Source organism: Rhopalosiphum padi, chromosome 1, assembly GCF_020882245.1.
Source record: "Rhopalosiphum padi isolate XX-2018 chromosome 1, ASM2088224v1, whole genome shotgun sequence".
NCBI classification, from domain to species: domain Eukaryota; kingdom Metazoa; phylum Arthropoda; class Insecta; order Hemiptera; family Aphididae; genus Rhopalosiphum; species Rhopalosiphum padi.
The window spans coordinates 79,684,152-79,707,675 of record NC_083597.1 but is presented as its reverse complement, the minus strand read 5'-3'; positions in this window follow the sequence as shown (position 1 = coordinate 79,707,675).

The following is a 23,524-nucleotide window of genomic DNA, read 5'->3' as shown; positions in this document are numbered from 1 at the left end:
TACGTCCCGGTTGTCATACGCAGACAGACCGCAAAAACACGCAGATCGCTTCCTGCCTCCGGTCCACGCACCGATAATTGCTCGCACCGACCGACTGACCGACGAGCCGAATTGTTGGCGTGTCCGACGACGTGTCGCACCCTACAGCGGCATATTAACGGTACACAGGTGAGCGGTGACGGGTAAGTATATAGACGTATGTTGTATATGATATTGTCACGCGGGCATGACGTGTTTGCGTGTGTGCGAACGCCCGAATTGCACACTTAAAACCACAACGTTCGACGGAGCAAAATGCGTCTGCGGGAGAGGAAGGGGTTCGTTAACAGAATAGTTTGTACGCGTATATGTGTGTTTGTATGTGTACAACGATGACGAATGTAATAATAATAATAATAATCGTATATGTGTTATAATATTACTATGTATATTATTGCACGGTGTACGTATAATAATGTGTGTTGTTATAACCTCCCGCAGGGGATGCTGCAGCATTGCAACGACGACGAGACCGCAAAACGACGACAATTCCGCCGGCCCGCCGGAATCCCTCGCGAAATAATCCGAATAATCGAACTGAAACGATGATATTATATACACTATACACATAGCCGAGTACACACCTATACCTAACACGTGTACTGTATGTATCCTACACCAGATATTTGTGTACGACTGTTTCCGACAACCCAATCGTTCGGCGTTTATAATAATAATAATAGTAATAACGATGCACCAGACTCAGCCACAGAATCGGTGCAGACGAACGCATTTCATCCAGTCGTGTCTGCGTAAACCACGCGAAACACATATGTTATTTCCACGTATGTAATAAATGCATAATCCGTATACATATTATTACAATATAAATATACATAATTCTATAGCTGTACAATCCGACTTCATCAGGACAAAATTGAACAAACTAGTAAAATATGATGCTATATCGGCGTATCTCTATTTCAGTAAATCTAAGTTTACGCGGGAAAATCGGCATCCACGCAGGTGTATTTCGTATTGTGAATTAATTCTAGCGAAATAGCCTAATTACCTAATTAATTAATGGATTGGGTATATTTTCGAAAATTATTCAAACTACTTTTAAAACTGTTCTGATATATTGCATTTCACATATTTTATACATAAATAGATAATACAATGTAATAAATAATGCAAAGGCGGCTTGATTTCGGATTTATGTGTCCGAGCACTAATATACATGGAAGGATTGTAGAAGGATAATCACCGTTTGTGATATTAATACTGTACACCATTCACAAAATATGGGTTATTGGTGGGCTTAGACCAGGTCTGTTGAAATTTATAAGAGACGTTTGTGACCATCATAAAGTTCAAAATGTCAATCAATAAATTCCATGTTTATTTACCTTAATTTATACTCTATAATCATAATTACCATCGAGTTTTATCTTTCAAAAATGAAATAGAAGTACTTAACTTAGTGTTGTTTAGGTTAGAACTATATTTTGTGGTTTTCCTGCTACTCGAAAAATATTGTGTTTTACATAATGTGTCGCCCTTTAGAGTTTGGCTTTCAATACCTATGAAGAAAACATAGATATCAGTGTTATCTTATTTAAAGTTGAAAATAAGTCTCATGAAAAGTTGAAAGTTTTGACCGCGGCGATGCTGATAATAACTAATAATCAGAAAACCTAGCCAAGACATTACTATTTGCACAAGAGTATAATATAAATGTTTAAATGTCATGTCATTCGTTATGACGAATTGTCGCGTTAATGGATAGCATCAGTCAAATGGACATTTAGGATTTTCTAGTTTTTATTTTGTTTTTTTTATCTTTGCCACATTTAAACGTCTACATCATTTATCGAGTATAATTCTTGGTGCATGCGAAACATAATCATTTTTACTTTATAAATATTTTATTAAAAAATGTCGAGTATATATAAATTCATGGAAATCTGTGTACAATATTATGTCACTATATAATATATATATAACATTGTTCGATGGTTGTCGGTTATTTTCCATTTCACATAAACAAGGAAAAACTATAAACTATGTGCTATTATAAATAGATTTTCAATCCGCATTCAATCGTTCGTCGGTGACCGGTCAAAATATCTTAATATTTAATATTAATATTTTAAAAAAATGAATAAAAAAAGAAAGAAAATAATAATAATCATGAACTGTGTTTTAATACGAGTAAAGAGTATCGAATAGTCTTAACGAATAAAATTATGAGGAAAAATCGTATTCATAAAATTGTATAGGAAATATTATAATGTTGCGTATGCAATATTACGATGAAATTATATAGTATGTATGGCCTCTAAATCGTGATTAACGTACACGCAATGTCAGGGCAATGCGAGCGGAGTTATAAAGCGTCGGTTGCATATAATTTAAAGTACAAAGTATGTATAAATACAAATTCTGTCTCTCTGTCTATCTCTCTCTCTCTCTCTCTCTCTTTATATATCTCTCTTTCACGCGGAACGGGTGCGCTTATAAACACACACACACACACACTTATATATTTATACGCGTATGGCAACTGCCAAATCATTGCGTCATAACGGGCCAGTCGATTTTCGGAATAATTAATAATTAAGCAGTGAAAAGAGCTTTGGCGGATTGGGATAAGTTTGGCGCCTTCGGAAAAGAGCCTCGGAAATAACACAACAACGAGGACGACGACTTTTAATAATAATTAATATTAAAATACTGCGCGACGAGGGAATTCGACGAGCGAAAATCGTTATTTAAACCTACCCCGCCGCCGCCGCAGCATCAGCCTCAGCCACCTCCGCCACCGCACGCCCGTTCACCGCGCTATAGCTAACGCCGATTATACACGGTCGGGGAGATCTCTCGTCGGCGCAACTCTTCGACGGGGAATTTTTTTCGGGGTTCGAGGAACGGCGGTGGTCGGAAGGGGTAGATTTATTCGAACGGAAAAAGAGAAGAATTATTTAAATTTTGCCGCCGAAAAACTTTTTGCCGAAAACCCTCAGCCTGTAATCTTATTAACGTGGTTGTGTGTGTATATGTGTCTGTGTAGCCACTTTTCCGCTTCAAAATCGAAAATCGTTTTGTCCGAGTTACGTACTTTATAATTTTTGGTATACTTATTCATCGTAGCCGCTGCTGCAACGGAATACGCGCACATCGTAATATTATACTACCTAGATTCTATAAATAATAAATTATTGATAAGTACATTACCTATAGTATTTCATAATCCAATGTTCCGATATAATATAATCTACAAAGAATTGCATTGCGCGTTGACAATGATCAATTCCATAGGAAAAAATCATTAGTTATAGACAGCTAGTCGATGTTGGTTATCCGCAAAAATAATCGTGCTTTTACAATAATTGGTATTTAATAATAAATGGTCAATATGGTGTATCGTTTTGAATTCTCGTATTCTGATTCGGCGACATTTTATTCGATTGTAGCCGACGATGTGGGAAAAATTGAACGCTTATACTTATAATCGAATAGATATAAAATATGATTTTTAAATTTTCAAAGAAATAAGGGTAAGCTATTTTAAAGCGAATCGTTAGAATTTTAAAATTGTTGCGTATTTTCCATAACAGTTATAATTCATTAAAAATTAAATTATAAAAAAAAAAAATACCAAGGGATACTATAATGTTGTTAGTTATTACCTTAAAATTCGGTTATAAGTTAATTCAGTGTTACCAAGTACACAAAATCGATTTCTCTGGGCGCTAATCTGCTGCGTTGTCGTCAGTCGTGGTCGCGTCATCTTAATGGGTGTAGGTTATAGGTGCACAGGCGACGAAAAACGAACGCGCGGGAAAAAAATAATATATAATTATTGCAAGTGCCGCCGCACTTGCGTGTACAATGTGCGTACATGACACATATTATCATTACAATACGTATATATATATATATATATTACAACAATCGGGCATACGCCGTATAATGTGTACGCCGCAGTAGGCCATTAAACAAAAACAACATTGCCCGCATTAAGTGTATATCGTTGAACTTTTCAATCGGCTCCGTATAATTCGGTTAATTCGAGTTTTGCGAAAATTCTCAGCAGTGTCTCGTTTCCAATAGACTGATCCCGTTTTCCTATACGCACACACACACACGTCCCTTTTACTGTAGCGCTGGCGCTCTCACACACGATCCCAAACACACACACACACTCGTACGCGTATGTGCATGCGTATATATATATATATATATATGGTTCCCGTATATCGGGTGCAGCCGACCTTACTTAACTCGAACTAACCCACTAGAAAGTTGAGTGTGTGTGCGCGGCGCGTGTAACTGCACTGCACAGTGTACTGGCGCGCGCGTGTACCGCCTGCTCGCGCGTATAGGTTTAAAAACCGACCTATATGCGCCCGTTTGCCCGCCCTCCCCGCTAATCCCATTTCACAATCCAACAATTTGCGCCCAAAAGTTGTTTAACCCCAAAAGCCGCTCGCATTGCAGCGCATCAGTAATTGTTTTGTCAGAAGTAATTTTCGAAATTGTATTTAAATCACACAGTCGGGCGATCGCGGACTTTTGTCGTCGTCGTCGTCGTCGTCACCGTCGTCGCAGTCGTTCGTCGTCGCCGTCGTCGTAGCAGTAACAGCTAGTACGGCGGTATAATATATATAGAATATGTAGTGGTCGTGTCAAAATCAGAGGTGGCCCCGCGCTGCACTTAATTTGTGCGTGCGATTTCACGTTCGTGGCGTGTACAATTTACAATATACATATTATTACACAACACATAATAATATTATAACATTTATATACACTATAATGTATATACCTACTTTGGCGTATAGTCTGGAGTGACAAGGGGACAGCCCCCTCCGCCAGTTTTTTACCTCTAATTAACGCGTTATATAATATTTACATCACATTGTTGTTGTTATGTATTTTTTTAAAAGCATTACGCGTAGATATTAGGCACATATACTGTATGCAATAGGTATATAAAGGTAACGAGGTTTATTTATTTTGTGAGATCAAAATATAAATTATGTTTAAAAAAATATATTTCGTACAATAGGTACATATATCATACATATTGAACACTTAAAGTAATACACGTAATAATGTAAATATTACTAACTTGAAATATGTTCACTAGTTTTAAAATTCTACAAAACATCATCATGGACTGCTATAATATAGTGTCAACATGAATAGATCTATTATTTGAAAATTTGGTATTTAAAGAGTAAAAGGGTGTCATCTCCTATCCACTACGTTTTAAGACACAAATTACATGATATGTAGTTGATTGACGTCTGATTTAATGTGTGATTATATCGTGAAAGCTGGGAATGCTCTGCGAAAAACTCGCGGAAATCCAACGTGTCTTTAAAAAAACATCAATGAAATAGAGTTTTTTCCGGTCCATAATGATATGAGGATTTTGACTATTATTATCAAACTTGCAGTTTATAATAGTGACTGAACCAATTTAGCGGTTACAGTGGTACAATATTGTTGACGAGAAATTACATAACGATAAATGGACTTATAATATTTTACAAATCACTTTGTCAAACAATTCTGTAAAGTAACTGCTTACCAAAAGGCGGTCAAATTTCAGAGACCTTTTTTTCATGACTGAAGCTTTTTGGTGCAGTATTTTAAGTGTCGTAAAATACATACTATATTATATTATACCTATAACATGTGCATATACGACGACGACGACACGTGGAACGCCTTTGACGAAAAGTATGTGCAAAGCGCATACACCGGCAGTGGTTTCAAACGCTGTCTAGTGTCTACTAACCGTTTCCTAATATATATATATATATAATGAATAAGCACGCAGACATTCGTGGAAAAGCGCATACTATATTATAATGTATTTAATATATGTACACGAGTTTTTCTTTTTATAAATATCAAAGTTATTAAAATATTTCTAAATAAATGTCGCTGTCATTCGCATGTGAATGTTTTCTCTAAATGTTCTGGAATACACGATAATCTCAGCGAATTAATTGCATTTTTGACATCATTCGTATGATATGTAATATTATGTTATACGAACGGAGTATTTTTTTTGTAACATATATACTAAGATATAAGTCTCATAATATGCTAATATAGTTATTTAGAAAATAATAGGACAATTCAACAAAAACTAATAATCGTATCTGAATAGTGCATTTTATTTCTTATCTACAATAATAAAGCACAATAGTAATACAAAACAGGACTGTTCAATTTGGAAATGAAATTATCAATATGTGAATTCAAGCAATTCGCATAAGAGTAATAAAAGTTCAAATAACGCGCGTAAAATATTTCACTTGACAAAACTAATCAATTTAATCATCTACGATGTACCTTACTTAATCATTTCAGTAAATATTGAGAATTTCGTTGGCGTGTCCAATACCTACGTTATATTATTATAAACCAAAGTAAAGACGTATGGATTGACACCGCGGGCGACGAGTAAACAACGGACAACACAATAATAATAATGGTCGTAGCGCCATGCACACGGAGTGTCATCGTATTATCATTTACACACACACGCACGCATATGTTATATATATTATATATATTACAATGTCAATGTATTATTATATTGTTTTAGTCTGACTTGATTGGGACGGGAAAGCCGAGAGTTTACTGGATACGTGAACGTTACCCTCATACACGTAATCATAATATTATAATACACACGCAGACGTGTTATAACATTGTGTTAGGTCGTAACAATCGACGGAAATCGATGTTCCGCCTTTGTCCGCGGCGCGCGCCAACGACAGCTCGATTATCGGACGGCAATAATAATAATAATAATAATAATAACAATAATCGACTGCAAACCGCTCCGCTAATACGGGGATCCCCGGCACGTATAGCGTTTAACCCTTTTAATTAACGCCGTCGTTTGTCGTCGAAATCGGTGAATACCGGAATGGTATAATAATAACGTATAATGCACATATCCCACAGAGCCTGTAGATAAGCCGCGCGTGCTGCTTCACATATTATTATTATGTATACGGCACGGCGACGAACGCACACACGCACATTGTGCAGGTTGTACAACTGCAGCACCAGTAGATATATGTAGATAAATAAATGTATATATATATATATATCGATACGGCGTAATCGTATACAACTCCAGGTCAACACGCTGCAGCGGTTATGCTGTATGTACGATATATATATATATATATATATGTATAGGTAATATATACGTATATGCAATTCTATATAATAATTGAAACAACGCAAATCCGCCTGTCTTCCGCCGCCACCAGGTTTCCAACTCGACTTCGATTGCGAGTGCCATTTGAATAATATGCGAAATTATGCAAAACAGCCGGCAGCTGCCTGCAGACACGCAAAGGCCGTCTCCCCGTCGACACGACCCTTTTCGACGTAAGAGCCGACCGGTCGAGCAAATCGGAAATCGCCTTTCCACGCTACTGTTATTATATTTGCATTAAGCGGGCGTGCCGATATTATTATAATATAATATCATATACAATTTACCTATTATGTCCATCAGCGTAAATAGTTTTTTTATACTGTCTTTCCCTTTTCACTTCTTTCGTACATTCGATATACTTGCAAAAGACGTAAACCGAAAATTATGAAAACCAGAGTTCATGTTTTCAAACCTTTTGATTTTTGCCTTGCAATTTTTTGACTTATTATATCTAGAATTGGTTTCGGTTCCCGGACGGTCGATAGCTATAGGGCGCGTGAGTTACAATAAAAAATAAATAAACTGAAGAACGAACAAAAAAATCTCCAGAGAACGGCTTTAGTTATCCGAAATAAATCACTTTGATATGCGCTAGCGTATTTAATTTATTTTCTTCGGCAAACTAATTGAAACAAAAGGCCCCCGAAAAGTTTCATTTTTCGGTCAATTAAACTTATTTCCATTTACCAGCCCGTTTAGTTTTTTCTCTTGCCGCCGCACTCACGTTTTTCTGATTGAAACGACTTTTAAATAAGACGGTTTTTTTTATGCTCTAAGAAAAACGCGTACAATATAACGACTTGAAAAAAAAAAACCGTAGCAAATTGCAAGGAGTGCCCTTTATTTGTCCCGATTTCACCTCATTTAGTTTTTGATTGAGGACAGAAATTTTCGAATCGAACCCTCCTCGAAGCGGCGAGTAAGGTGTGTAATTGAGTTATTATTACATCGCGCAGCGGCTGTTCTATAGGGGAAAGTAGAAGCGCGATAAACCTTGGGGTGTTTAACATTCAAAAAACGTCTCTCGAAAACAATCGCCCGACCGCCAAACCCCGTCGTCGTCTTCCGGGAACGGGCTGCAGGGACGAGGACGATGATCGAAAGCCGACCGTGTGTCTGAAGTGCTAAATATATTATATTATTATTTTACACTTTATTCATCACACCTTTAAAATATACCGATCGGGTCTGTCGTATACACTTAACAATGTACTACTAAAATATAGGTATATATATATAGTGTATGTATACGCTCGTCGTCCGAATAACAAGCACGTGCGATGTATATGCAAATCAAGTCGATAAAATACGAAATGAAAATAAAAACCTTTAGATGAATAAAACACGTCCCTATGTTATAATGCCTTTACCCTGTATTCGATCGACGTGAATTATTCAGATAAATTTGAAAGACTGTGGCGCTGATTAAAACAACTTCACCGCTGAGATGACAGGACAATGTGTATAATAATATGTTTACGTCACATAAACGATATATAATCGTTATATTATTATAATAATATGTATATAGATACGCTTTAGTATTATGTTTTATACGAAATTCTGTGTACACCTACACTGTATACGACAATTCTGTTAAATCAAAACTACTATAAAAATGCTGTATAAATTGATACTGCACAGTGCACACGCAGCATAGCTATTTATATATTATGATGTGAGTTCACAATTTCTAAGAACTAAATAAGTAAATTTGTCGTTATATTATAAGAATAATATTATGCCAATCAAACATTTATAAAAATATCTGTGCAAACATAAACTGTGCATATACACACTTCAGTAAGTACTCGTACATAAATTAATTAATTTTAAACGTGGATGTTTATTGAAATCAGTCATGAAACATTTAAATTCGTATTCTATAATATCAGTTTACTGGTAAATTCAAAATTTAAAAAATACAACGGAAATTTCCAAATTGTACTTGTTATTATTTTTTGTGACAGCATTTTACAATGTTAATAACTATATACGTAAAATGTCTATCACATAATTTGAAAACAACATGTATAACATATATACATGTTATATTATATTATATACACGTTTGAAGGAGGGGTAGAGATATAATGGTTGAGCTTTGTTACAAAATACTTTAAAGCCTTTTCAAAAATCGTTGTCAAGTAGGTACCAATATACGGGTACACATTTTAAGTAAGAAATTAAAAAAAAAAATCCAAACGAGTTAGTCCACTCAAAACTTATACGCCAGTTGCGCCTTTGTAGAAACTATCAAGTGATATCTTCTCAAAAAAGTATAATTTTCAATAACAATACATTATTGTTAATCAATTAAAATTTAGAAACTGATATTCACTCATTGTTTAATTTCGAGATAATGATATTTAATTATTGAATGCAACCTTCTATGTGTCATTATAATAGTCCTCGAATCATATTCATAACTATACAACACACTCAATCATTGATCGCATTGGTATTAAATAATAAAAATAATTATCATTAGATATTATGCAAAGTTCATAACATAAAAGTGTAGTGATGTTGTCTGTTAGACGACAGAAACGCTGAAAATTGTCAAGTTACGATTTTCTGAAATATCAAAGTAATAATTATTATGATTTCGGCAGGTTTACGTCTCCCGCGGGCCTCGATTTATATCCGGCACCGTAGTAACTACCTATACATATTAAGTTATTATTATATACAGTCACACGCGTCTCGTTATTTTCGAACGGAATATTTCTGACGCAGCAACCATTGACATTAATGAATCGGAAACACCGACAGCGCAGCAACGGCGGTGGTAAATCCTCTGGCCATTTTTCCTTGACTTCGCTCCCCCCGCAAAGATCCTTTTTAATATTCAAATTAGAATCGAAAGGCCTCTTGTAATTGAAACGATAGCGCGTGGCACGTCGGCAGTGGAATAATGATGATTCTTGGCGTGCGAAAAAATATACTGACTCCCTCTTGACTGCGCGGCGGTGCGAGAAAAAAAAGTGTCAACCGTAATCGAGTCCACTGAATTAATTGGGTCGTCAATTAACAGACTGATGAATTGTAATTAATTTTATGCCAGAGTGGGGAATGACGCCTTTTTCCGCTTCTTATTCCTATATATATTTTTTTACGGTGTTTTTTTTTAATTAAGAGTTTCTTGATAGCTGATGAAATATCATTGGAGTCGCAGAATATCGATTTGTCGTCGGAAAACATATTCTACTGCGTATAATAGTAACTATATAATAAAATTGTTTAGTTAGAAATAATTTAATTTTGTGTGTATTGAAACTACTGCAGAAAATCGAGAGAAATCTATAGGTACAATTGTTATTTAATAATATTGTATGTAAAAATATTTATTGCATTCTTGCATTGAATAAAATCATTCACGTCTAATGCGTATTGTGAAATTATATAAGAACGAAACGTACAAATATGCTTTAATATTAATATTGTCAGTGTTATTTAATATTTATCAATGTATAAGTCACACGCCGTTGCGCCTAATTATTATTGAATCTCAAAAAAAGCGAAACATAATAATCAAATATCAGTTATCATTGCACTACTATGAGTATAAGTATAACGGTTCAAAGAGATCAGACATTAAAGTAAAATAATATTACAGACTATGACATAAAACTCGGTTATTTACTTTTCAATTTGTTTTCGTTCAAGTATTAAAAAACAATAAGCAGCAATAAAAACTCTATTCAATAAATCAAAAAACAATATAAGAGAATAAGATATTATGCAACGGATATTCGCATTCGTTTAGTTGTATGATATATATATTCAAAACCATATATTATAAAAATGATAAAATAAATATTTTACAAATAATATCGAACATGTGTTATATTCGTAATAATCCCATTCGAACAGGTGTAGTCTTAGTCCTATTTCTACATTCGGTCAATAATATTAAGTTAATCAGCATCTATAGTATACAAATACAAAATAATTATATTAATTGTACTCGTAGAATTTTAATAATTTTAATTTTAATATTTTATTTTATAGTAATTTTTAAAAGTAAAAAAAAAAGAATTAATATTAATTATATACCTACCTTAAATATATATTAATGATTAATAGAATAGAATAAAATGCCCTTATTTAAATTTTACCCAAGTATAATAAATAATAAATATTCTATACATATACTTAAAGGTTTAAACAACAAACATAACTAGACGAATATTCAAAAATAATAAAATAAAATTTTAAATATAAATATTATTAATGATTAACAATATATGTTTTTTATGATGAAGATGCAATTTATGTCATAATATATATAGTAGTTTTATAATATTTTACAATAATATGTTATACAATTCCATTATTTATAACAAAAGAATATTTAAGTTTGAAAAAATGTTCATATTTTTTTTTATTTATAATTCATTTAATCACGTTTTTACTATGAGATTTATAATAATATTAAATATAAAAAGTAAACATTACATAACTGAATTATTATGATTCAAAATTAAAGAAATTTGAACTGTATACAAAAACCAAACAAAAAATAATCAAATAATGAATTCCAAATTTTGGCACAAGGTTAATGGGAAAAGAAAATATAAAAATATAAATATAATTTAATGTTTATGTTAGAAATATATTATGCTGTGACATACATTATCGCACTGCCGAATATTTGTTTTGTATGAATTATTTCCTTCTTCGCGGGCCGAAGGAAAGAAAAAACTAATAATATTGTATTTTGTAAACATATTATATCAAAAATATTTGGAAAATGAATATCATTAAACACTATAACAGTAAAATACACAAAAAAAAAGTTATTAAATTATGTATTGTAAAACGTATAATTCAAAAATATTGCACAATATATCATTATGGTTAATGCATTTATTAATTTAATCAGTGAACGGTGTACCTATATATTTTAATTTTAAATTTTAAATAAAAACTGTAAATAAAATCAATAGAAGAACAGAAAGAATTATATACAAGTATAATGACTGTGGCTGCTAGGATCACCTCACTTCACTTCGCTTAAAGCAAGTCAATTTGAAAAACAACAGTTCTGAGATCTTATTAAAGATTTCCACTTGATAGTAAAAATTTGCACGATGTCAAATATTAATAAAAAAATGTATAAGTCAACATTTTTGGTATAAAATAATCATAAAAATAATATTAGAATTAAATATATCCATGTATTTAAAACTGCTATAGTATTAAAATCCAGTTGGCATCTACGTTATACAATTCATTATATTTTTAGTTATAGTTGATAAAATTATACTAATATTAATTTTGCCATACCTTTTTAAAACATGATACATTGTAATTAATTAAATACATCAATTATTGTTTTATATTAACAATATTAAATTTATTAATATATAATAATATATAATATATAATTTCGAGGATTCTATAAGAGAAACTTATCATAAATCTTTTATTAAATATTCAAACCTTAACTATTAACATTTTTTAAAAATTACTGAATATTTTGAAAATGTTAGTGTTTTTTTAACAAATTTTATAAATATTTGAATTTAAAAAACGTATAAATAAAAACTATTATAATTGTATTCTAAATATTTTGAAATATTAATAATAAAAATGTATATAAAGGATTTTGTAATCAATTTTCAAAATTGTTAACTATGTTTAAAAATGTATCAACACTAAAAAATTACTAAGTATTTCAAAAATTAAAAAATTAAAAATGTATTATTTATAAATAACTAAAAATTAGTTTAAATATTTTAAACTTAAATTGTGTAAAAAAAATAATTATTTCAGTAATAGTTTTAATAATTTTAACGATTAATATAACAATAACAAAATAAAAAAACAAATGTAAGAGGATAAAACATAGTTGCTAAACGTTTAACAATATCATATGAATTTAAATTAATTTTGATAATTTATAAAAAATGTTCATGGCTTTAAAATAAACTTTTTTTTTTATCTCCAGTAATAAAACTTTTGAGAAATTACGCATTAATTTTTTAAACTTAATATGTCAGCATTTTAAATTTTTATAATTTTTACTACATTTCTTACAAATTTTAACTTTACATGATATTATTTTCTAAAAAAAAATAATACATGATTTTAAAATTAATATATTCATCACTGCGTTTTCAAATTTTTCAGCAAAACCTTTTTCGTAAAAAATATTGATTCCTATAGTTTTATCTTTTATATGCGTGCGTTTCAGTTATTTACATAGGTTAAATACGATTTGAATCCATGTGAAGCGTGCCATCACATTTAATTATCTTAATCCATATAAATAAAATAATATAATATAGACTATATTATGTTCCCAGACCATTTATACTACCTTAAGAAGTTTGCTCATTGATAACTCGCTGTGGATCCATGACAAGAAGGGAATGGGTATAATTACTGTGTGTACAATTCGGTTGTTGATTTCTTTTCAGAGACAATGACTGTTGAACAACGCTTTGTGTTTGGATCAGATTGTCGTGACCGGTCTGGAATGTCTCAAACTCTCAACGGTTTTCATCCACGGCCTTTGTAAGCAAAAGCAATCCAGTGAACGGGATTAATATGTATATTAAATCATTATTATCGATAAGCGATAAATATAATATCATAAGATCCGGACAAAAACATTCAAGCACAAAATAATTTATTTTTATAATTTATTTGATTATTAAATTTCAGTATTTCACAGTCAATCTCATGATAAATAATGTTGAATTTATAATAAGTAATAGTAGTTGATGTTGGATAGACGTTATCAGTAAATGATACAAAACGACAAAAAATTATTGAAATAAAATATTCTTGAGAAATGACAAAAATGGACATTATTTATTAAAATGTATAGAAATTAAAAAAAAAAAAATTAAATAGGTATTCAATAATAAATTACACTGTTTATTTTTTAAATTATTTTAATTTAACAATGGGATGACGCATTTTCGTGACGTTTTGTACGATACGGTCGACTGCGAAAAAAAATTCATCAAAAAATCGCATACCTATTTAAAATAAATATTACGGAAAACCTATAAACTGTGAACGATGTTATTTTAGCACACGCGTAAGGCGTAAATTATTTTTAGGCAATATAAAGCGTGGCCTTTACGGCTTTACATAATAATAATAATAATAATATTGTACAATTCCCTACGTGATAAAATGCTGTATTGATAAAAATTACGTTACATTGTCAATATACTTTTTTAGGATTTTGTATTATTACACAGTGCGCGTGTTGCGTGGGAAACGTACCGCAAAATGGTTGCTGCATTGTGCCAATGCCATTATGTAGGCCACGAGTATTGAACAGTAACAAATAGCAAACTATATATTCGTGATTATAATATGTTCGTGAAAGGGGACGGTGAAAAAAAATGTATACATTTCTGAGATAAAATTTCCCCGACAGACAAACGCACGCGTGGCTGGAAAGTCTGTATTACCTCGTATTTTTTTCCTCAGAACAAATTGTAATTTTTTTTAATTTTAACTTCCGCTACACACAGACATGCATACCTATACATGATATTATATATAAACGCACCGGGCGTTATTTACGATCGTTGGACATCCGAACGTATAACAATAATAATAATAATAATAATAATGAAACCGAATGGAAAAAAAAAAGGAAAAAAACGATATCCGTAATATAAAAATATATAATCCTTTCTCCGCAGTCGTAAAACTGCTTGTTAGCACAATAACCCTTTTGGGGTCCTATACCGTCGCCGTTTTTTTTTTTCCGCACTTCGCGGGGTGTTACGAATTCCGCTCGTAAATTATCGGTTTGCGCAATGTTTTGTTTTTTTGTCATTATATATTACTATATCATCATTATTGTTATTATTATTTTGAGTTTGTATTCTTTTCCGTATCGCCTTGTGTCGATGACGCGATTTAATAATATTATATTAAACAATGATAATAATAAGTACAATACAATATTATTATGACAGTCGTAGAAAATAAAGCGTTTGCGCCTCGCGCTTAGGCATTTGAACACGCACCGATGTCGTCATGTTGCGCAGCGTTCGTTTTATTGCGATCGTTATTGGGTGTCGTTATTGTTATTTTATTATTATCGCACATACGTTAGTGTTTTCGAATAGCGCAATATAATACACGACGCCTCATCGCAGTCTCCTTTGTATTCCGAGGCCACGTCGTCCCACCCAATTTCGAAACCAATACGATATGATATTGTGACAATGTGCCATCGCAATATTATATACGTTCGGCCCGACTGCGACGTGAGGTAGCGGTACACAAAATTGTTTTGTCCCGACAAACCGCGCACGACGATAAACGATCTTCGTCCGCGATTTTACCGCAGTCGATATTATTTTTTACCCGGTCGTCGAAATCAATCATAACGATAATAAAACCGTAGCAGCAACTACACACTATATTGTAATGTAGTCATGGACGGACACGAAAAAGTTGTGTATTCGACCGGCATCAGTGAGTGTAGATCATTATTACACGATTATTCGTCATACCCGCCGAACTCTATACGCATAAAATCGCGCTAGTAGAAAGGTCCGCCGTAATAGATTGTCGAGTGTCAAAATCAAAAACCAGTTGTCACACAATAACGCACAATTTGTTACAAAACGACTGGGGATGCTGCAAGCCGGCAACAGTTTTTTAACACTGCGGCTGCTTGCAGATATGTTATGACGTTATGGCGGTCTGTGCATTCGTCGTGTCGTTGGATATATACCTAATAAGATTTTTCGCGATTTCAACGGACGTAATCGATTCACAATACATGATTTATACGCGCGCACACGATAATAAACTATGCGTACGGTGTCATCGTTTTTCACGATGAATTTATTATGATATATATATATATATACGAGGAAATCGGAAATTCCTCGCGATTCGCGTACACTCGTGTGATATCTCGTGCGATCAGCATGACGTCCGTTCGCGCGTCGATCCGCAAATGTACAATATATAATATTATGTATTATATTATTCGCGTGTGGGTATTACCTACGCTGCAGATACATTATATTATTACGTCATGTGTGTACGCGGCAAGTATTATTATTATTGTTGTTATTGTAATACCCGTTGCCGTTGAACCCAATCGGTTCGAGTCGGAGTTGAGTTTCACGCGACTTTAAAGCATCGTATAGGCACTACACTACGTCGATCGAGTCGTAAATACGACGTGTCGACTTTAAAAAACGAGATTTACATTGCGAACACAATGTGCGTGTGTGAGCGCCGGATCTATTATTTGTGGCGAGGAGGGAGACGAGACGAGACAGTATATTTTACCAAACGAACCCATTATCGTGTACGCACTTCTAAATTCAATAAAATTAGACTTTCACATAATATATTATTATTACGGTTGCGTTGCAGTCGTCATCGATCGCGGAGAAGGCGAAATTCTGGACGTTTTACGGATTTTGTTTGAATATTTACGTCGACTCTCGGACCTCATCGGTACTGTATTAGTAATACTATAAAGACGAATATCCGCAACGGGCGCAACGCGGTATACGGTTATACCGAGCGAGTGTGAATTTCCGAGAAATATTTCAGGCCGGTATAATGTAATACCTATAACATACCACGCGCGTGTTTATATATATAGTCACAAACAAACGAGGTTATTATTTACAAAGCACCAGACTGTGTTATAAAGTGTATTTAAACGAACGGCATGTGTATAGAACCACCGCGGCTTTGGAGTTAGGTATAGGTACAATTATTTATGTAATACAAGTTATTACGCGCAGCAGTACATACCTACGAGTAACGCCGTACAGTATATTATAACAGATATATAATATATTATATTTTTTATTGGCTAAACAACGGGTTGTTCATAAAAAAACCATAATAATCTCGGCTAGTTGACGCCGGCGGTAGGTAACCGTATTTTTGAAATCGATATTGGTATGCCACTATAATATTTAATTGTATACATACCTATTTATAGGTACCCAAACTTATTTGACCTATTATACAGTATGCCTATTATACTAGTATGAGGATTCAGTGTTGCGCAATTTTTTTCTGTCGACGAGGTGTTAATTTTTCTAAGCCATCACTTATAGTCTATAGACTATTTTATTTTATTTTATTTACATGTTCTTTTAGTTAGTTTATTTATTGATTGTGTTGTACTGTAGTTATTTTGTAATATTATCTGTAAACACTGATGGGTAATCATATTCAAAACACATGTATTTACGAATGTATAAATTTAAACTTATATAATACAGTTGAGCCTGTTTATAACGGACGGTCACGGGACAAGAAGTGTCTATTATAAACAGGCTTTTAATGTTTCTAACTATTTAATTAAAATATTGTATATTTTTAAGAGTTTTCGTTGTATCGACGTAATATCTCATTTTTATTCTTGAACATGTTGTCACTTGTGTTTTCTTAATCCTAAATTGTTCATTAAATTTACTAATTAAAGGTCACTAAATAGTATTTACATCAAATAATGTCAATTAATTTTTGTTTCACACGCTACAATTCACACAGAGAAAAACTTTGATTGCGACCAATTCTTGAATAAGAACATTTAAAAAATTTGTCTTTATACCTACGTAGATAATACAAATGCAGTCAGTTAGTTTCTCTGTTTTTTTATTTAAATAAATATTTTTAAATGTTTTCTATTATCTTATCTAGAAAATTTTTTTAATAAATTATGATTAATACATTTTTAATTATCTCTGCACAACACGTAACCTTTTAGATACAAATATTATTATATATCAGACGCGCACAGGAATCGGTGATTTTCCGTTCGGAATTTGCCGTTTCCGGTTGCGGGCCATATATGTAATTCGTTTATTTGGCAGGTATAATCTGCTTTTTTTCGAACAATAATTTAACGCCGAATGTCGGATATCCGATATCCGGTGCAGTCCATCGAACAATAATAATCGAAACAGCAATTACCGACGTCCTCGCGACGAGGCGACGTCCATTTGTGCACGCGAACACGTCGCTTTTTATACAATAACGATAAATGATAATAATAATAATATTAGGCAGGTACGCCATACCATATAATATAATATGCCGAACAATGTTATACACGTGTGTACGTCGCTTTTTTGCCCAAACTCATTAGCCGAAACCAATTGATTTTTACGCAATCCGAACAGGAAAATATTTTGAATGTCAAAATCATTCGTGTTTGCGATTTGACTGTACAGATAATTGCAGCGCAGATATAATGATATATTATGTATTATGATTATTGTCGTGTTCATTCGGAGGAGGTTTTGGTTGCGATTTTTCGTATCGACAATTTATTGCGTAGTCGTGTATTATTATTATCGCACACGCCGTTCCCGATATCAAACATCACATTGACATCTATCTTTTGAAGAAAACAGTGTCGTGTCGTGTCGTCCGTCTTCGGTTTTCGGCGGCACAAAAACTATACTCTTAATGAATAATACGAAAATCAGACGCGAACATAATATTATACGAATAGAAAGAAAAATTAACCAAAGCGATAAAACGGTTTTTATACGTATTTCGCGTCTATAAACTCGGGAGACGTCGTTTCGATTATATCGCTCCGCGTGATGGTATGGTTTTATACTTATTTAGCCCGTTCGACCGCGGTACATTCGCACACGAACACATTATGCGCATATATATACGATTGAAAAATGTAAACCTCTCGAATCCGTTTACATTTTACACTATAAACCGAATCTCTTCTTTATCCGTCCAATCCCGCGTCTATCCCGGCGGACTTATTAATTTCGACGTTTCCTCTTTTTTGCGGCCAGTCGTGGGGCGGTAAAGGGGGGGGGGGTTCTGCGTATCAGTTGCACAAACTAATTTGCATTTGCATGTATTTAAATGGGCTGCGGCGCGCGTATACCTTTATTATAATATGTATATATATATATATAGATATAGTTATATTTTCACAGGTCTGCAGCCGTAGTGGTGTGTATGAAATCGAGCGGCATTCTTGTGCGTTAGTAACTGATATTAATCCTTTCAATTATAAGTCTTAAATATTCAAATTGTTATTGTTTCTGCGTACACTGTCCCCCGCGTTCGGCGGATATTCTATAAAATTTATATACGTTATATAGTCAAATGTCAATATTCATGCAATAATAATATAATAATTGTTTTCAATATCAATTATAATATGATTGAATATATTTTTTAAAACTGACGGGTTTTACAATCATATACGTACCTAATAATATTTTATGCTGATCTCAGCGTATAACATCAACACGTTTATATACAGGGTGATTTACCAATTACCTCTTTAATGTTTAACTCTTTTTTTCCAATAACGCAATTAATCAAAACCTGATTTTTGGAAAGCATGTTTACTTAATTGAGATTAGTTGTATTACCTTAGTAGTGTTCTGTGGAGATACAAAATTTTTGTTTTTCAAATGAAAATCTCACATTTCTGCTGTAAATAATTTAATAGATATTTTTCTGAACATTTAGACATAATATGAAAATTCAAATTCAGACGAGTAGCGTTTGAGTTAATTAATTATGTGTACTAAGAATAATATAATATGTCTACAGTATTGAGTTTGAGTAATTTGGGAGGTATGGTGATTTAAAAATTGTTATAATTAATATTAATCTCCCAACAATTATAATTTGTAAAAAATAGTTTAAATATAATAAATAATAAATCCAACATACTATCCAATCTAATCTATGTTTTTGTTAAAAAATTTTCTAAGGACTATCCTTGCTGTAAATATTTCAATATCAAAGAAACTACGTGTTTGATTTAGATACATCAAAATTTTAAAGAAAATTTCCTATCAATAATTTACATTAAAAAAGGTGTGTTTTCGTTTGAAAAATAGAAATTTCATCGCTATAAGACACTCCTTAAGAAAAAATCTAAAAAAATTGAAAATATATTTTAAAATTCCACAAATTAAAATTTAAAGACATGTATTATAAATTTATAAAAGAAAAAATAAGGGTTAAACAAGCTAAACGAGCATTCTGTATAAAAAAAATTAAAAGCATCATTATTTTAAAACATATATTTGCACATAGTACTTGGTGCTTACGTCGTTTAAATTATCGAATTGAATTATTTATAACGTTATTCTGTTTGTCTATACAATATGTTACATAATAATACTGCAGCTGTGAATCGTTTTCCGTAAAAATATTCGTGTGTTTATTTTGCAGCCAAGATTCGTCATATCCAACTAAACTCAATATTTATTTACGTAAATAAAATAAAATACAATCATTATTATGTATATACAACGATTCCGCGAAAACGTACTTTACATGCATTACATGTTCGTATATGTGAACGAGTATTACGTTTTCTCGGGCCATTCTGTGCTTTATTTTCGACAGTAAAATATTCATCTATAAAAAAAATACATGTTCATATTATATACGAGAGTGTACGCGTTAGTCAAGTGGTTTGTGTAAGCAAAAAAGCGAGAGACGTCGCCGTGGTTCTGGATACGTTTACACACGAAACTCGACACAGAGCGAGTACTTACACGGCGACTATGTATAATGTTATTATATGATAATTTACCATCGCTGAACAGTGTATTGTTTTATTAAAATTAGATTAGGATGTGTTGAGCAAACTGAGAGCATCGGCTATTATTATAATATATTATTCATATCGTTATAAATTATTATAACTGTTCCAATTCGAAAGCAAAGCGTTTTTAAAACGCTTTAAAACCCAGAAATCTCCGTCTAGAACCTTTGTCCCTATACATAACAATATCATAGGCTATATGCAAGCACCGTACATTTATCTTTGTGTAAACGCCTAAATAGATACCTATGTTATTTTATAGATGTTTAACACCAAATTGTGTGATCTACAGCCATAAAACCAATAAGGTATTTTGTTTTTAAACTAAAAAATAATTATAGATAATATAATAGTATTTATTACAAATGTGTACATTGTACATATTATAGGTATGATAAAACTATATGATACACATATTTTATTGTTTAAGTCTATAAACGAAATGTATTTTGGCATTTGACCGGAAGAGTTTTGGTTGTTTGCTGATGCATAAGTATGCTGGTTGAGGCTGCATTACAGACGTATTGGTTTTTAGGGGATGGCGCGGTGACGGGGGGCAGCAGCTGCGGTAGCGGATGAAGTTTTAAATTAAACGAGCGTTGCAGAGCATCACATTCACAGACGCTGTCGGATTGATAAGATCGTCAAAAAGCGTCGCTGGAAATAACATTGTAAAACACGACGGAAACGATTTCTGACGACTGGCGAGGGGAATGGGATCGGAAAAAAATGTGGGTCGGTATACACAACAAGACCCAGTCGAATGTATATTGTGTGTGCGAGATAAGAAGGGGCAGCGGATAACCAAGTGTCTTTGGTGCGAGGGGGAGGGTGCGAGATGGTGATGCTGCACTGCGGGGTGGACGACGAGGGGTGTATACATATCGGGTGAGCCGTATAAAACGAGTCGATGGAAACGGATCGAGCGGGTGGTGGTGGATGAAGTCGGAGAAAATTAAAATAGCCTCTGGGTTTAATGTCTATTAAAGTCTTGTGCCGTCACAAAAACCGAACACAATGACGGCAAAAACGCCCGGCGGACTTTAAATTGTGTTCGGGAGAGAATGCCGTGCGTGGGACCTAAAGGAGACTGGGTGGGGGTAAGTGGCGAAAAAACCAGCAACGAAAAGTAATTGATACGGAGGGAAAATGTAAGTTTTTAGTGGTATTGCTTCTTTTGACATACTGGCGAGATGATGCGTGCGGGAGAGGGGCAGGATGGTTTCGATTATTATATTCTCGGTTTCTTTTTTTTTCGTTTTTAATAAATCATACTCCCACTTCACTTCACAAAGTCGGGGTTAATAATTCGAAGTATATTATTTTATATATTATGTAATATGTGCAAGTATACTTATATATAGTGCAGGAAACAAATTAAGAAAATTGAATTCTCTCGAATTTAGTATTCCGAACGCAGCAGTATGATAGCATATAATAATAATGATAATATAAGATATAATACATTTTAATAGAAATCCACGAACAATTTTAGTTTAGTAAATACGAGTTTTTGTAACCGTACATGACGTTATTATTGTCATTATCAATCCCAAATCCAAATCATAATTTACAGATTGTTTGGTTGTTATTCAAACATATAACATAATAATATTATCCTAAAGTATTGTACTCGATTTAAAACGATTTAAAACTATAGTATGCGCGTCAGCTAGTTTTTGAAATCGGAAATCACGATTAGCTTAGTATAATATTATCTCCACATTATTATACTTTTTTTTAAATTACATCAAACTTAGGTGTAATAAAAGTTTTTTGTTCGCAATATTATTCTCACTGCCACCATACTCGCACATTATTTCCTAACGATATTCGTTTAATGTATAGTTGCGATATAACACTATTTTTCTATCAATATCACGAGTAATCGTCTCGCGATTTTCATCGATTAAATAAATAAATCACGAAATTAATGAGATCCTAGTGCAGCACGTGCGAATTACAGATAAAATCATATCGCATAATATTCAGACTATAATAGATTTTAATTTAATATAATAATGTCTGTACTATATATTATGTAAAACTATGATAAACGTCGCAAAACATATGAAAAAACTTCATACGCTTCGTGCGTATCATATCTGAATCGAATAGTATTTCGATAAACGCATATTCAGTACACATATTATATTATATTGTAGTGTCTATGATCACATTATAATACGATGTATAATTCACTTACAAGGACACGAATTTATATTCTGTAACGTTGTATTATACATATATAATATACAATCATATATATATATATATATATATTGCACGCAAGATTGGCTGTGCAGTTTTAATCAAAGTTGTACCGTTAAAATAGTATTATTATATCATTTTATAACTTGAAATATATATATATATATGTGTATTATATACGGTTGCTCTTGACATTTACTATTATTAAAGTGCGTATATGTATGTAGTGTTATTAAACGCAAAACTGCGTACGTATACAAATTGAACGAAAATTTGACACCCGAAACGTAATTGTTTGTATATATTATATATTATTATAATATAGGTAAGATAATACGTATTATATTGTATTTCATTATTATTGTTATTAAATAAACATGTAAAATATATAGTTTATACGAATCACATTTGTGGATTATTACAAATTCAGATATCTTATGACAATGCAACATATAATATTATTTTTATTATTATTATTATTATACTCTATTTACCTAATT